The sequence below is a fragment of the Halichoerus grypus genome, chromosome 3 (genome assembly GCF_964656455.1).
Source record: "Halichoerus grypus chromosome 3, mHalGry1.hap1.1, whole genome shotgun sequence".
In the NCBI taxonomy this organism is placed as follows: Eukaryota; Metazoa; Chordata; class Mammalia; order Carnivora; family Phocidae; genus Halichoerus; species Halichoerus grypus.
Window position 1 is genome coordinate 140,539,413 of NC_135714.1, and position 18,683 is coordinate 140,558,095.

General features: G+C 36.9%; 1 protein-coding gene across 17 annotated transcripts in view; it reads right to left on the minus strand.

Annotated features, from left to right (window-relative positions):
- MARCHF1 (membrane associated ring-CH-type finger 1) overlaps positions 1-18,683 on the minus strand; it is an 861,947-nt gene that overhangs the window by 246,339 nt on the left and 596,925 nt on the right. The window contains exon 1 of one of the 17 annotated variants that reach the window (XM_078069408.1): positions 18,170-18,399. The exons of the other annotated variants lie outside the window; for them this stretch is intronic. The gene's annotated coding sequence lies outside the window, so the exon portion shown is untranslated. Of the gene's footprint in view, positions 1-18,169; positions 18,400-18,683 lie in introns of those variants that run through there. 17 annotated transcript variants of the gene reach the window in all.

An 18,683-nucleotide genomic window follows, 5' to 3' on the forward strand; every position in this document is an offset into this window, starting at 1 on the left:
AGTGGATACACAGTGGTATCTATTTTGGTTTCAATTTGTATTGCTCTAATGAATAATGATGCTGAGTGTCTTTTTCTCATATGCATATTTACCATTTTTATATCTTCTTGGATGAAGTGTCTGCTCAAATCTTTTGTCTCTGTGTGGGGACTATTTGTCCTCATACATCATTTATTTTAAAAGTATGCAGTAATTAAAAAAAAAAAGCAGTATGAATTTGGTTTCAGAAGAATGACTTTTACTTGCCAACTGCCCCCTCAGATCTTGGACCCAAGCAACAAGATCTGGTGGCTGAAGTATAATCTCGGAATTTTGAGAATTATAATCTTGAATAGATAATATATTAGACTTTGTCATAGAGCTCTTTAACTACACATTTTATTCTCTCCTTAAACCTAAAACTATTTGTAAGAAACCCAGAGAGATCATTTTCTTCTCCTTTTTTTTTTTTTTTTTTTTGGTGCCATGTCCCATCTGGCAGTGAGGAGTGCTTTCTATGCAAAATTCTGTTTATTAATTTACTGAGAATACTTCAGTGGCTCATTAGTCTATCCCTAATAGTTTTGTATGCCTCAGATTGGCATGAGTTCTGAATATAGTATGTTAATAATTTCTTATAAATTAAGTTGAAAATTAAATCCTGCCCAGAAGTAAGAATAAGGCAATCAAATCAACAACCAATAGGCATTTTTTGAGAATCTAACTCAGTGACAAGTCTAAAAAGCCAGGCTGCTAAAAAACCTATAGTTTCTTTGCAACAGGTTGATCTCAGAAACCTGACTTCTCGTTACGATGTGATGTTGTTAATTCTGTTAGTTCAATATCTCAAACCAAAGCATATAAATGTAGGAATATTCTCAATAGCATGTAAATGTAAGAACGGAACATGATTTAAAAAAAAAAAAAAACCCTTTTAGAGCAATTAAGCTACAAACCCGGCAGAAGTTATAGACTATAACATTTACTTCATAACATTTGAACTACACTGGATCCACTCTACCAATGACAGTCTTTTCAAAGGTATTATTTTTCTGAAGTGTTCTGTTGGCTTCATTAAAAGAACTGGAAAGCTGCTTTCTTTCTCTGAGCCCCGAAACAACGGTTTCGCTACTTCACAATCAACCTCATGGCCATTTTGCTCTGAATAGGAAAAGTTCAGATTAGAGAAAAGGTCAGACTAAAGAAAAGGTCGAATCAGAGGTCACTTCTCTGGGGATTACAGCATGCAAGTAGATCAGTCCACTTCTCTCTCTCTGATTCTCTTTGCCAGCAGTCATTCACTCTTATTCACAAATAAGGAGACACATTGTTAAGTTCTAAGTACCATTTTGCAAGCAAACTTCTCTAACATTTCAAATATTTAGATGTACTTACAACCAAAATATACTCCTAATAATGGGGTCTGAGTCCTGAAGGGATTATTTCAGAATCTGTCCTATGCTCATAATCTTTGTTCATACACACAGAATACAGGATGAGTGCTCTACAACGTTTGCTTTTGCCTTCTTAGGATGGGATGCAGAAAGAAAACAGCTACAGTATAAGATACATGAGGCATGAATTTTGTCCAGGCACCTAGAATCATGATTAACACATATCAGGCACTCAAAAAGTTTTTCATGCTGAACAGTGTCTTGGTGTCTTGTTCTTTCCTCTCTCACGACCTATCAAGTTTTCAGTACTCAGTCCTCAAGAGGAAGAGATATTATTAAGGTTCTGAAGATTGTCCTCCACTGAAATATGACTCTCTGGAAGTCAAACTGACTACAAACTGCTGGTGTGAGCAGAACAGTGAAAAAGTTAGCTGATGAGATTATGGAGTCAGAGATACTGAGTTGGTAAATTTCTAAATCTGCCATTGATTCCCTGGGAAAACTATTTATCCTTTTTTAGACTTCATTTCGTATCATAAAAAGAAGATTTTTAACATACTTAGAATAACTGGCAAAGTATAGGAATGCACCAATAAGAGTGGATGCTTAATCCATCAGAACAGATGCTGGTCATTACACTCTATGGTTAATTATCAACCTCAATACCCACCTCAGGCTCCTTACTAGCCTTGAAAAAAGTAATACATGTAAAGCATTTAACACATTGCAAGGCACCAGTAGGCATTCAGTAAAGGTTACTTAATAATATGTTATTTTAAGTCGTTTGGGTTGGTACAAATTTTACTGTATCTGGTAGCAACTTCTCAGTCTGTGGTATGACTATTCTAAATTTCAGTCTGATGCAGTTTGATGTAGTTATTATTTTTCCTTATTTTCTCTTTAAACAATTTGGTCAGTTTTAAAATGGAGAGGTACAACGTATCTCTTTTACTCTTTTCTTTCCCCAAAGCCTTCCTCTTTTCAGTCTTTAAATCTCTAGTCAGACAGAATAAACAGAAAAAAATTCTCACCTGGTTTTTAGTTACTTATATATTTGTTAAACTGTATGCATTCCTATAAACTATATTAAATCCTTTGTAAAAATGAGGCAGGAAATGAGTGAATGAAGGGATGAATGTGAACATGAATAGGCGGAAGGCTGTTTGTGCCTGAGAAGTACCATGCAAACAGCCTTCAGTATAATTCACCTACTAGGAGGCACTCACCTCACTCTCTGAAAGATTCTTTCTGTAATGAGATCCCGTCATTGAAGAGTTGACTTGGGAATTTGGCCATAATCTTTCTCACACAATGAAGAGAGTGAGTGTTTCACAGAACTTATTTTTGTTCTTAAGATGTGTTTCATTATTGAAAAAATATATCTGAGTTTAGGCAAAAATAGTATTTTCAATTTTGTTCACTCAGTGGGATAGTAATCATATCTCCATGATGCAAGCATGGTCTTGGTGATACTGTTTTTTGCCTAAAACTTACTGACATTATTTTTGCCCAAAGCCTGGCAAAGAAGAACCTAGGGTTGTTTAAAACTTAAAGCAGGGGTGTCTGGGTGGTTCAGTCAGTCAAGCATCTGCCTTCAGCTCAGGTAATGATCTTGGGGTCCTGATTTGGAGCACCGCGTCAGTGGGGAGTCTGCTTCCCCTCTCCCTCTGCCTCTCTCCCTGTTCGTTCTTACTCTTTCTCTCTAATGAATAAATGAAATCTTTAAAAAAATAAATAAAACTTAAGGCAAGCCCACAGAATTCCAAAACCCACATCTTTAGAAAGTGAAATGCACAGCCCCAAGAAGGGGAGACTTCTCTCATGTGGTCATGACATAAACAAGAAAGATGTTCTCTGAGTCCAGCAGGCACGGCTGTCAAACTCACTCACCAAGGAAATCATTCTTTGCCAGGGCAGGAATCCTTGTTATCTCTGCCCACTGAGACATATTTCATTTCCCCCTTTTCTTTTTTCTAAAGTAGAAGTTAAAAATTTATGTTATTGCTTTTAAAACTTCCATCACTATATTCTGGATGTCTTGTTACCCATATTTTCAATATTAGACACAGGTTTTCTGTACATGAGGAGACACTCTGGAGCTATATCATTTAGGAAGGCTCATGATTCAGTAGTCCTGAACTTGAAGGTGAAGTCAGTAGGAGAAAAGAATTTCCATTAGAAAGCGAGACATTATGGCTTTGATTTGATAAGAATACTTGGTTTATGTGGATGGGACATTTAAGAAGATCATGTTTGAAAAAGTGTGCATAGATATTGGGCAGTCAATGAGTGGATCGTTGTTTCTGATTTCTGAGCACACCTCCTTCCCTGTGATAACAGAAGTATTCTTTCTGTGAGGAGATCATTCTATGATTTTGGTAGGGCTCTCTGCATAGTCCCACAGCAGTGTCCATGGGACCCAGGCCTGGCCAGTAAGAGTGCTGCCCCTCACGCCTCCAGTGCTTGCTTGGGAAAACAGCATGTGATTGAAGCAAGGTATGTCAGGCTCCTCCTCGGTAATTTTCTGCCAGAACCCTAGGGGAAGATACCTTTTTACTGCTGGGATCCATATGCTGGTTGGATATGAATTTTGACTGGTATAAGACATAAGGAAAAGTTAAGAGAAAAAAGTCTTGACCTAGATCCTGTCAGGCTGGGAACCAGATATAGCTTTGAGCTTTTCTGCATGTGAGACCCACTTAGGGGGTGCGGGGTGGGAGAGGGAGCTTTCAGCATGATTCATCTTGAATCACTTGGAGTTCTGTCACTTGGAACCAAAGGCATTATGACTAATATCATGGGGAGGGCAGGTGAGATAAGAAAACCAGTGACCAAGGAGCTCAGGTCAAAAGTGGGATTGAAAGTTGGCAAGTGATCCATGTCTGCTAAATCAGTAGGGAAGGGAAATATTAAGCAGGCGTTGTGTTGAGTGTAATTAATTATCACAGATCATCTTACAAAGGTTCAAGGTTTTCTGCAGTAGGAGTAAAGGAGAAAAAAACGCAAAGAAAAAGAGATAACAGAAAAAAGAAAACATTTCCTGTAACAGGGCCAAAGACAAAATGAGTCCAAATTTAGAGTAGTCTTACACGATTCATACCTACTTATGGTGGAACCCAAGCCAGAGACTGCCTTTACAGAGGGAAGATATTCATATTATCATTAATCTAAGAAACTGTCTGTGGCATTTCAGAATGTTTTCTTCAGTTCTTACACAGGCAAAATGAGATAAAATCAGTGCTTTGTTCAGATTAACATCTGATGCATCTTTTCATCTGAGCTGCTTATATGATGTTCACCTTATGATTAAACCACTAAATGTAATAGGTACCCTCATATCACACTATCATTTCTTGGTGTGTGTGTTCAAATATCTAGATGTATATATTAAAAATTTAGGGAAAGAGCCCTTCCATTGTTTCCAGAAGGAAACTATTACTTTTGACCCAGTTAAGGGAGAAAAAACATTTTCTTCTAAATTAAGACAGAATAGCTTTAGTATTATGACAATCCTTGAAAAAATGGAAATTGGGTAGGAAAAAAACACAAGCACACTATTCAAAGCTAAGATAAACCCTCTGGGATGAGGTAGGTGTTCAGGGTATACTGACCAATAAGCAATGGAAAAAGTCCTAAGGCAGGTTGACAATGTCCAGCAACATAGCAATAGGCAGCATATGGTGACCAAGACAGAGTCAGTATCGGGAAGGTCCTACAAGCAGTCATGGACAAGCAGGTGCGTATTCAGAGAGACAGAGAGTACGAATGCAAGGGAACGCTGTGAAGGCAGGCAAGAACTTAATGGCATCAGGGCAAAAGAGTAGGAAGTATGAGGACTGGGATTTAGGATTCCAGTCTCCAACAGGCCTGCAAGGGACGTGCAGCATTTGAGTCTCATTGAGAAATGTGGGCGAGGAGAAAAATGATAGAATAGAGATCTAGATTATTAAAATAATAGCATAAGGCAAAACCAGGGACAAAAGAACAAGAGAAATTACATTGGTCACCCCAATTTAGAGATAAAGAAAGATCAGAAGCATGGATGACTTAAATTTCCAAAGCAATAAATGAAGTTAACAAAACACAACTAATGTCTATCAATCTGCTAGGTGCCTTGTGCCGTGGTTTTTTTTTTTTTTTTCAGTGTTTGTGAATTAGTTTTTCTTTTGTTATTATTATGTTATGTTAATCACCATACATTACATCATTAGTTTGTGATGTAATGTTCCATGATTCATTGTTTGTGCATAACACCCAGTGCTCCATGCAGAACGTGCCCTCTTTAATACCCATCACCAGGCTAACCCATCCCCCCACCCCCTCCCCTCTAGAACCCTCAGTTTGTTTCTCAGAGTCCATCGTCTCTCATGGTTCGTCTCCCCCTCCGATTTCCCCCCCTTCATTCTTCCCCTCCTGCTATCTTCTTCTTCTTCTTTTTTTTTAACATATAATGTATTATTTGTTTCAGAGGTACAGGTCTGTGATTCAACAGTCTTACACAATTCACAGCGCTCACCATAGCACATACCCTCCCCAATGTCTATCACCCTCGCCGTGTTGTTTTATAGATAATGTTTCATTTTCAAAATTAGCCTAGGATGGAGTTTAGGATATGCTATCCCAAAATAGAACACTTTGGCATATTAAATATTTTAAGCTGAAGGAGTTTAAGAATCAGCCTGTGCAGGAAGGACACTCTGATGTTTTTCCATGAGGGTTATAAAACCCTTCTGGTGAGAGGTGCCTTCCCTATACCTGGGGGGAGAAAAGAACTTCTTTATCTCCAAGCCACATACAAGAATCTGAACAAATTGTTGATGCCCCAGCTACTACACTTAGCTCATACCCTCTTTTTCATCCTATCACAACCTTCCACTCTTCATCAAACCTCACATAAAATTCAGTTTAACCACTTCCTCAAGTCTGCATTTCCTCTAATGCCATGTAAAACTGGTATTAAATCAATTTTCATGCTTTTTTCTTGTTAATTTGTCATTTGTTATGGGGACCCCAGCGGAGAACTTAAAAGGATAGAGGAAAAAGATATTTTTTCTCCCCTACATCCCGGATGTACAAATTATTATTACCCTTTCACAGGTGATAAAATTGAAGCTTAGAGTAATGAAACCTTCAAGATCACAAAAGTAGGCAATGGCAAACTTTCTGACCATCAGAGTTCTACATTTTAGACAGAACCAATTCCATCTAGCTTAAACAGGGAGAGATTTAACATAAGATACTGTGTAGGTCACAGGATCCTTGGGACAGATAAAATTCATGGCTGTAGGCCACGTTTACAAGATAGCTTCTAGAACCACAAGTGAAGACAAGTGAGCTGCAGGCTTGCCTGAACCAAGACCATATTTCCTAGGCTGTGATGAGGAACGTATCTCACTGCGGTACCCAGAAAATACGCTGTCTCTACTACCACCTCCATCCGCTATATCTCCCAGTTAGCTCACGGTCACTTCTTTTTTTTTTTTTTTTTAGATTTTATTTATTCATTTGAGACACAGAGATAGAGAGAGTGCATGAGCAGGGGGAGAGGCAGAGGGAGAGGGAGAAGCAGGCTCCCCGCTGAGCCAGGAGCCTGATGTGGGGGCTCAAGCCCAGGAAGCTGGGATCATGACCTGAGCCGAAGGCAGACGCTTAACCATCTGAGCCACCCAGGCACCCCTCACAGTCACTTCTGAAGCAAAAGTCTCATGGGACACATCTAAAGGATAGAACCAAGGGTGGCCCGGGATGAGACAAGGGAGGCAGCTAGGGTGTAAAACGGAAGGGGGCGCTTGCTCTCAGAGTCATGCAGAGGCAGGGCAAGCACCTGAGAGTGTGTCCTTAAATCTTGTACCTTGGGGGCTTTGCTTTACTTAATGCAAGCCCTGACCCTGAATCATCAGTCTTCACCCGAGATGCAAAGGAGGTGGGGAATGTAGACTTTTTAAAATGTTTATTTTCTTTGTTTCGAAAAGTTGGGACCCTTACTTGTAGGAAAATACCACAGTGTGAAGAGGGCATTTAAAAGAGTTTTGTACAACAACTTCTATTATTTGAGATACAGGAGCTCTTGGCTTTTCTGAAACTTTTTGGCTCTGTATTTATAATTTTCTCTAATCTTTCTGTTTGCCTGCAAACCCCGCCAAGCTGGTCTGTTTCTTGCAATAGCTTGTTCACAGCATGGAGTGGTAGCCAACGCACATTAATACTCTACCTCCTTCCAACTATTTCTCCTGGACCTAGGGGTTTGGTGGGCACTTTGTATGTCTTTCTAGATAGTACGTCATAGTTTCACCAAATACTTGACTCTGATAAAACACAGCTTATAGCTTTCCAGTTTGCAGTGTCTGCTTGCTTGTTGCTTGCAGCCTACTGCATGACCACCACACTAATGATACATGTCTTAAATTTTTGTGATTGAAGCACCTCAACTCAAGACACTAATTTCTGTATTATGATTGATGAAAATAAAATGGTTCAAACTGGCAGAAGTTTGTTTCTCACTCTCTAGTGTGGACAGTCCCAACTGATACTAACAGTACTTAATAGTACTTCCCCATTAGGTCTGTTTCCAATATGTGACTTTGAAAATTGCTCTAGTAATTATCGTAGGGTCTGCAAGAAGTGAAATAGGACATGGGGCCAGTTTCCTGGGAGGTTTAATGGGCCAGAGCACATGTTTTCTCACATTCTTGTTTACATGATTATCTTTACCTACAAGGGAGATTTGAAAATACAGCCTTGCATATACAGAAGAAAAGTGATTTTGCAGAAAGGTAGTTATTTCAAGGTAGCATCAATCACAACATTTAATTAAATATTATGCAAATTAATTTACTGTTATTAAAAAAGAGTTGCTTACATGAAAATTATGCTGTAATTTTGGAACTATACAAAAAGGTTAGTCGATACTTATAAAAATATTGTTGAATAAGGTGCATATGAAGAAAATATAAAGAATGGATTAAATAATATTAAATTTTAGAAAAATTTGGATTTAATGGTGTTTTTTTAAAATCAAAGTCTTTTAACACTTGATTCAATTTAAGTAAACTAAAATTACAAATCGTAAGTGGTCTCAGCAAGATAGCAAATAAGTCCAATTAGGTGGTTCTCTATTCAAAGGAAATGTGTCATGTAAAACTTAGTAAATAAACATGCATTTATATAATTTTGGTTTTTTAATCAACTTTTTCAATGACCAATGACTGGTCTTGGTTGTGCAGAAAAGAGGACATCTACTCTATTTCATATTCACTAATGTTTTTCTTCATTTTTGTAAAATGAATATTTATGGCCAAAATTTCAGATATCCTGAATGCTCTGTCCTATCTTTTTTTTTTTTTAAGATTTTATTTATATATTTGACAGAGAGATAGAGAGAGAGCACAAGCAGGCAGAGCGGTAGGCAGAGGGAGAGGGAGAAGCAGGTTCCCTGCTGAGCAGGGAGCCCGACTCAGGGCTTGATCCCAGGACCTTGAGACCATAACCTGAGCCTAAGGCAGACGCTTAACCGACTGAGCCATCCAGGCATCCCTGCTCTGTCCCATCTTAAGTGACAAAAGAGCATAGTAAAAATTTCATTTTGGTAAATATCATAATATGAGCTTATCTATATCCATAAGAAGGCTGAATTCCTTCAATTGTTGTGACTCTTTCATTTAGAGTGTTGTTTGATACTCTTAGGAGGCAGATGAAATAATCTGATGGATGGATGAATATTATGCCTGGGGGAATCCTAAATTCATTGAGCGTTTTTGGAGGCCCAGGAGAAATTTGTCATTGAACACTGGAACAAATCTGCCAGGTCATATATTGAAAACTCAGCTGGCAGGTCAGTTTCTACTGTGCCATTGACATATGATCTTCAATAATTTGCTTACTAGGTGGCTCTCCATTTCTGGAAAAATAACTAGGAGGCATTGCTGTTTCACAGGGACTGCTGAAGTCAATCATTACTAAATAGTTGCACATGCTTAGCAAATAAAAAATATAATAAGCAATTAATAGATATGTTCCCCTAATGATTAATTTTCAAGCAACTTTGATGGAAAGCCTGTGATCCCCACAAGTATATATTCCATTTGAGATATTCTTGATTCATAGGTCTACCAAGTACTAACTGTGAAATTCAAATCCCACATGCAAAGAAAGATTTCTATCTGATTTGTAGGCCTCTCAACCTCACTCTCGTAAAACACTGCCTGGACTCTCAATCAACATCTTTTTGTACCAGCCAAGATACTGAATGAAGAATGGAAAAATGTGTTCACAGCCACATTGTGACAAGAGAATTCCTAGATAAATAATTAGTCTGAAGAAACTCTAAAATAGTTACATTTGAATTGCACTGAGTTTGTAAGTCTAGTGTTGCTAGGAATCAGAATCACTGATTTCAGAACTTAATGTGATTACAAATTAAGTATTCCAAATTGCAGCTCTCCATTATCACATAAAAAAATGACATAAATGGCATTTGTTCTCCCAACTGTATTAATTTACACCCTGAAAATTTTCCCACAATTTCTCATACAGATGTCCACAATTTACTTGTCCAATTCTCTAGCTTGTTCTGATTTAAAATGTGTCGCAGGCATTTTATCTAAAAGAGCTGGTATTTCACACCCTGATCCTCAATCATAGTTAGGGTGCCTCTCTGAATAGAGCTATTGTCCAATATTGCTCTAAAATTATGCTTCTAGGGGCACCGCGGTGGCTCAGTCCGTTAAGCGTCTGACTCTTGATTTCTGCTCAGGTCATGATCTCAAGTTCGTGAGTTGGAGCCCCATGTAGGGCTCCGAGCTAAGTGTGGAGCCTGCTTAAAATTCTCTCTCTCCCTCTCCCTCTGCCTCTCTCCCTTTGTGTGCTCTTTCTCTCAAAAAAAAATTAAAAATTAAAAGAAAAATTTAAAAAATTATGCTTTTTTTCTAAAGATTTTATTTATTTGACAGAGAGACAGCGAGCGAGGGAACATAAGCAGGGGGAGTGGGAGAGGGAGAAGCAGGCTTCCCGCAGAGCAGGGAGCCCGACGCAAGGCTCGATCCCAGGACTCTGGGATCATGACCTGAGCTGAAGGCAGACACTTGACCGACTGAGCCACCCAGGCGCCCCCAAAAAATTATGCTTCTATTATTCTCATTTAGTCACAATCAAATAAAATTAAGACAATGACTTTTTCCCCTTCATTCTTAAAAAAAAAATTACTTATGAAACACAATGTGAGAATACATGAAAGAACAATATTCCATTGTTGTTAGTGGCTATTAATTAAAGAATAAAAGTAAGATTCTGCTTTTTTACATTTGGTTGTTTAGAGCAAATAATAGCTAATATATTCCCACAATATCTTTCAAATGATTAAAATTAACAGGTTTACCCCCAATTTAATCAATGTGAGAGAAAGGAAAGCCATTGTGATAGAATAATGGCCCCCTAAAGATGTCCATATCCAAATCCCCAACCCCTGTAAATATGTTACCATACAAGCCAAAAAGGACTTTGCATACCTGATCAATTTAAGGATTCTGTGGTGGTGAGTTTATTCTGGATTATCTTGGTGGGCCAATATAATCAAAAGAGTCCTTATAGGAGAGAGGAAGGAGGATGAGTGAAGGAGATGTGATCATGCAAGCAAGGTGAAAGAGAGAGAGAGGGAAAGGGAGAGACAGAGGGAGAGAGATTGAATTGCAAATGCTATGCTGTTGGCTTTGAAGATGGAGGAAGGTGCTGGGAGCCAAGGAATGCTGGTGACGCTCAGGAGCTGGAAAAGGCAAAAAAAACGGGTTTTCTTCTAGAACCTCTGGAAGGAGTTCAGTCCTGTTGACACCTTGATTTTAGGACTCCTGACCTCCACAAATCTAAAATAATGAAGTAGTGTTGTTTTAAGACACTAAATCTATGGTCACTTGTTAATAGCAGCAATAGGAAACTCACACATTCACTCTATCACTCCTCTACTTTTTAAATTGCAATATTTATACATTTTTAATGGAAATTAAATTTCTTAAGTATGTTAAAATTCAGATTAGATTTGAAGATTTAGATACTAAAATTATTCTTAAAATGACACTTCAAACTAATTACAGCAATTGAGTAGAAATCTTCCCCCCTATATATATGATTCTATATAATGTATAAAATTATACACACATATTTTTCACATAAATGCTGAATAATAAAATAATAATGAAAACTACTAAATTTGCTTTTTTAAGGATTGACAGTTATAAGACATAATAAATACATAAAATGAAAAGTGTAAATAAATAGTGTTCATAAAATCATGAGTGTTGCCAATACGTCCAGAGAACTAAATGTTAAACTTATTGTATATTAAAACAATATATTTTGGTTTTGTAATACCTGATACTTCAGGTTATAAAGATAATACAAAGAGTTAACAGATGATAGTCTTCCTATATACTCTTCACCCAGCTCAACCTAATGTTAAAATTTTACCTAAGTATATTTATCAAAATGAATAAACACTGGCACAATAATAGTAATTAAACTACAGACATTATTCAGACTTCATTAGTTTTTTCACTAATATCTTTTTCTGCCCCAGGATCTGATCAGGAATACCACATTGCATTCATTCAACAAGTTCTCTTAGTCTCCTCTGATCTGTGAATGTTTCTCAGTATTTCTTTGTTTTCATGATCTTGATACTTTAGGAGAGTACTACTTAGGTATTTTGTGGAATGCCTGTCAGTTTGGGTTTGTCTTATCTTTTCTTATTATTAGACTAGGGTTAGGTATTTGGAGCAAGAAGACTACAGAGGAGAAGTACCTTTCTCGTGGCATCACACCAGGAGGTACATGCTACCAATACCTGTGACTACTGATGTTAATTAAACTTGATCACTTGGTAAGGTTTCTGCATAAAGTAATTTTCCCTTCATCCAGCCTGTACTTCAGAAGTGGGAAATGAAGCTTCACCTCTTGCAGGGAGCAGAATCAAAGAATGGAAATATGTTAGAACCACCACATGATTAATAAATATTTTGGGGGAGATACCTTGAGGCTATGCAAATATATTGTTCCTCCTTAAACCTTTCCCCACTGATTTTAATATTTATCAGTGAATCTTGCCTGCCGCAATTATTACTGGGGTGTTCTAATGGTGATTTTCTATTTCTCTCATTATTTCTGCTTTTTAATTTGGAATTTTTCTGCTAAATACATATGGCTCTTTTCTCTCACTTATTTATTCAAACATTTATTAATATCAGTATAGATTCATGGATATTTATTTTATTCTTTGGGTTTAATCTAAAACTCTTATTGTTTATTTTGTTGTTCATTACTTCATATTTTAAAATGCAAATACTGTGCTTAGAAATATAAATCACTTATAACGTTTTCTGTAAAATATTGAAAATAGAAAATTATACACTGAAAAAAATTAAAAAGAACTTGTGGCAACACATCAAATTTCATGCATATCAGAATCAGCTGAGGAACCTGACAAAATGCAGATTCTTGGCCTTCCCTTCCTTTATCTGTATATGTGTATTTGTATGTGTAGCAGAAATGTGGTGGGGTATAAAAATGGCATTTTAACAAGTATTTTATTTTGATACATGTACATGAAAAAAGTTTGAGATACATTTCTTGGAGTAAACATCAATAACATCACTCATCATTATTTTAATATGTAGAGAAAAGATAGTACGTGAGCTTGCTTGTTTTCTTTCTTTCTTTCTTTCTTCTTTTTTTTTAATTTGTGAGTAATGTATTTGTAGGAACTTGATTGGAGAAACTTAAGGAAAATGTTTTAAAAAGGTCACGTATTAAGTAAAAATTTAAGAATGTTATAGAATTAAATGTTATACCTGCTTTATTTTATATAGTCATTAATTATGTAAGTATAAAAGTAAAAATCATACCTTTCAAATTTGAAAATAACATAACATTGAAGTGTTCCAAGAGCACCAGTTTAGTAACAATAATCACACACAAAAAAGAATGTACATGGTAAATATCCAGGGTGAGAAGAATTTTCATCTTTTCAAATATTTTCTTGATTGTCTTTCATATTATTGATCTCATTATAGAATTTGATAGGTATAACCAAGGGATGGCTCCAAGGGGCAGTCATTCACTCACAAGAAACTTAACTAAGGATTATAAATGGGGTTTGAATTCCAACTCTGCCTTTTGCTAGCTCTATGACAAGAGAAAAGTTATTTTATCCCTGTTAATCTCAGAGAATAAAATGAGATAATGCATTTAAATCTCCCACCAAAAAAAAAAAAAAAAACCTGCTACAAACTATTTGGCAAATTATTAACACTATTATTATTATTTATTTTTCCAGTGAGTCATATAAATAACTCAGTGTCTCAGATATCCATTTCATTTTTTTAAGGGCATATCTAAGCAAAGACCAACTTGTTAACACATATTAGAAACATTATAGACAGGGCGCCTGGGTGGCTCAGTTGGTTAAGCGACTGCCTTCGGCTCAGGTCATGATCCTGGAGTCCCAGGATCGAGTCCCGCATCGGGCTCCCTGCTCGGCGGGGAGTCTGCTTCTCCCTCTGCCCCTCCCCCCCTCATGTGCTCTCTCTCATTCTCTCTCTCTCAAATAAATAAATAAAAATCTTAAAAAAAAAAAAAAGAAACATTATAGACATATTTTTTAGCATTTATGTACATAAGGTACCTCCCTCAAAGTTCAGATAATGACAAAGATTCTATGTGGTTTCTTAAGGCTTATCATTAGCTGATGCTGATGGTTAATTCTTGTTAAAATTATAGATTAAATAAATCCACACCTTAGTCAATTTAAAAAGTGCATTAATACAATGTGAGAATGTCTTTCTTAAAGTTGGTCCTGAAACTACAGAAATATAATAATGGCTTCTGAAATGCATTTTGGCACAATGTGAGAATGTCTTTCTTATAGTTGGTCCTGAAACTACAGAAATATAATAATGGCTCCTGAAATGCATTTTGGCATATGTATTGATGTATACAAAACAGAATAAAAATCCTTAACACATGAGTATTCATAATTTTTCCTCTTTCCCCAATTTAAAAGGAGCAAAGATATTTCCTTTCTGAGTCAATTTCTGGACCTGATTTTTTTGAGAATTTTGATTAGTGGATAAATCCCAGAGAAATACTGGGAAAAAAAAGTAATGCTTTTTTTCATTAACAGAGATGCTAATTTGATCTACCTAATAAAGATAACAAACAAACAAAAAATAAGGTTGTGGGGGCTGTCAGAAAGAGAAAGAAATGCATCAGGTCTTGAGTGTGGAAGATCATTTTGCCATGGAAGTAAAAGTGAATTATGAAGAGTCTTTGGCGTGGCTTTGGGCTATTTGAGATCAGGAGGAATGAGAAAAGAAAGATCTTGAGAAATGGTGATAGAGTTTTATATTAAATCTCCATCCCTCTGCCTTGAGATAGTCAAATAAAAATTTATTATTTTTACTTTTGGTTTTTATTCTTTGAATGAGATACGAGTGAAGACTGAACCAGGTGGAACCTGGAGATTCGGGTTACAAAATGCATATTTCATCCTTAATGTACATCCACTCAGAGCCCTTCTCATTTTAGCCTATCATAAACCGAGATTACAGTAGCTTCCTGTGGTCTTGGCATTCGTGGGCCCTGGTGATATTAAAAAATATATATATGGGAAAGAAATGTATAGTAATTACTTGCTCACTGTATTTAATAAGGAAATTCAAAAAGAAGCTTTTTAATTTTAAAAATAGTGGCTTTTTTGAATGGATAAAGAAGATGTGGTATATATATACAATGGAATATTATGCAGCCATCAAAAGGAATGAGATCTTGCCATTTGCAATGACGTGGATGGAACTGGAGGGTATTATGCTGAGCGAAATAAGTCAAACAGAGAAAGACATGTCTCATATGACCTCACTGATATGAGGAATTCTTAATGTCAGGAAACAAACTGAGGGTTGCTGGAGTGGGGGGTGGGGTGGGAGGGATGGGGTGACTGGGTGATAGACACTGGGGAGGATATGTGCTCTGGTAAGTGCTGTGAATTGTGCAAGACTGTTGAATCTCAGATCTGTACCTCTGAAAAAAATAATGCAATATATGTTAAGGAAAAAAAAAAAAGAAGAAGATAGCGGGAGGGGAAGAATGAAGGGGGGGAAATCGGAGGGGTAGACGAACCATGAGAGACGATGGACTCTGAGAAACAAACTGAGGGTTCTAGAGGGGAGGGGGGTGGGAGGATGGGTTAGCCTGGTGATGGGTATTAAAGAGGGCACGTTCTGCATGGAGCACTGGGTGTTATGCACAAACAATGAATCATGGAACACTACATCTAAAACTAATGATGTAATGTATGGGGATTAATATAATAAAAAAATTTTTAAAAAATAGTGACTTCTTAAAATTACTCAGTGATGTGGACAGAAACTAACCACTTGATAGAAGAAAGATTCTGAAATGATAAAAAACCCATGTCTTCCATCTAATGTGGCTATTAATAGGGAGGATTTCCATAAGGTCTAAGAAGGCAGAATATTTCATCTGTCTATGCAAATTTCACTTCGATGGTAATAATGTCTCTTCAGCTATACAAAGACCTGAAATAAAATCCACCTGTACTTCAGAGTAAAATCAGACTCAGTTTATCTAGAAATTAACAGATTGAAAGAAGTGTTCTTGGATAATGGACCCAGAGCAAGGGAGAGTCTGGACCTTGCAAGGGCAGTGTTGAGCATAAATTATTCATCCTCCCAAACCACAGATGGCCCCAAACTAAATCAAAATTGTTGGATTCCAGGGGTGCGGTAGGGGAGTATCTCCTCGGGCATCAGTGGGATGAGAAGTAAGGGAAGAAGAGTGGTGTTACCTTCTCAGCAATGGCATGAGGGTTGGAACAATTTCTAGAGCTTCTGGATGACCTGGCTGAAGGGGCTGTTAGCATGCAAGGAATGTGATCAAAGGGCCAGTATTTCTGTCAGGAAGAGTCTCCTGTTAACACTTCTTAGAAATGAATATACTTAACATGTTTTAGTTTCCTTTGATATACTTTTGAAAAAGGGGTGAGAAAATTCATCATGTATTGACTTTTGGTTTAGCACGGGAGGCCATTGCAACAAGGAGTTCTGACTGAGAATGTAAAAACCACAGCCCCTCAAGAGTTCCAAAGGCATAATAAAGAAAATAATATGGTAGAAGCACATTTACTTGCTACCCAAACTAAGGCATATCCGAATGTGTTTTCTTCTTCCAGCTGAAAATGAACTACCTCTAAATGAGAGACTTATGACAGGCATGTGGATATATAGCCATTGTTATACATTTTATATGCTACTATTACGTTTATTCTATTGCAGATGGGTTTCTATTATAATATGTCCCATGTAAAAACCAAAGCCACATACAGCATTATTGAAATCCAAAAGAACATCACGGTGAAATTATTTTGAGTGCTACAGTTTCATTTAAAGGTAATTATGTATAAGACTCATAACATCTTAGTGTTTTTTTGTGCTCTGAAAATTATACATATTCATATGAACTTTTCAGAATAATCTGTCAATCAAAATGTTTTTATGCTCAAATATGACATCATGCCAGTTCAAAACACCCCCTCTGATTGACAAGGGTGGGTGTTCCAGGACTGCAGCAGGAGAGCTGAGGCTCTGGCTCCTGGAGGGAGTTCCCGTCCTTGTTACCCTGCAGAGCTATTCACCTAGGCAGGCAGCTCTCCTTGGCTCCTGGGAACCAACATAATTTTTCCAACTTAATCTAACATCTTCAATTTGTTTCTTTCCTTTGATTTCTTTCTGATTGCCTATAAGCAAATCAGGCTTCCAGTGTCTTCACAATTACTCTTCACTGCCCCCTGCTGCACTCCTCCGTCCCAGCCCTCCCACACTTGCGGTGTGCATTCTGCTTTGAGACCCCACGAGTCCATCAGAGCTTCCTCTCTGCCTTTATGCCCCCATCACTTGAGTAGAAATTTTCCTGCTTTCAAATGTGAATGTCCCTCAACTGTCCAAACAATAACTGTTTCTGAGACTTTTTTGTTGGTTGGAGAGAAAAAGAAATGGTGTGGTGCTTAAACTGTTTTGTCACCTTTTTCTTGATATCCAAATTCTTCCTTTCACTTGCTGCTTCATAAAGACAGGATCAATAAAGAGAATTTTCAGTTTCATTCCTGCTTTTGCCACCAACGCTTTAGGGTTAACAGCATACCATCTCAACAAAAATGATTTAAACATCTCTTAAAGTCTATTACGAAGGAATCTTTGCATTAGTCTACGTTCTTTTATTTGAAGAAAGAAAAAAGTTCTACAACGAAATGTATAGAAATGATACCCAATTTTTAATAAACAGAATATTTAGATTCTACTAAGAATTGAATCATCAGCTTAGTTTTAATTCAATGACTTGTAAATATAATTCATTTTTGTTACTTTGCTCTTCTCATCAACGTATTCAAAATATAATTCCACATGGATATCGTCTTATGTTCAACAAATTATAATCTAATATTTGCAATGCATATTTCACGTTCTATATCTGTAAAATTATATTAAAATATAGATATACGTTTTTTTCATAGTGCATAGCTAAATCCCCATCATACGTATAGCTAAATCCTAACTACTTAATTGGTATCATCTTCTAATGCACATGGCATGCAATTAAAGCATTTGAATAACCATTTTAACTGAAGAGTAGAACATAATCAGTCAATCCTGATTTAGGTGCAATTTTCTATATGTGGAATTTAGAATTAAACACTAAGAACCACAACACTTAAAAAATGTATATCGCAAGGTACTTACTGGTATTTCACAAGGTGGTTGTTGTCAGCCATAGGGGACAATTAGACAAGGAACCCAGCCAGAAAGCATGGAGGAAGTGTAGGTCCTGAAGAAAGCACGGGCTCGGGAATGACAGGACTGAGCTCTGATAATCCCTGATTCTACTACTTCATAACTTCTGACCTTAAGCGAAGCAGGGCACTGACATTTCTCTAAGTCTCCTCCTCTCTAAACAGAGACCTCCTTCCCAGAGTTCTTGGAGGACAAATGCAGTGATGTACATAAACAACTCAATTCAATGTCTGACATATAGCAGATGTTAAGTAAGTTTCAGTTTTTCTCCTTTTGTATGTACACCCAGTTGCTTTTTTTTTCAATTAAAAGGCAGTAAAAAAATTTTTATTCCTAAATGAAAAGTAGAACTAAACAGGCAAAAATGTCATCGCAATCTAGAGATGTAAGTTGCCATGGCAATGCAAATATCGTCCTACTATTCTCTCTTGTTAGATAGCAACAGGAATATATTCCACAGACT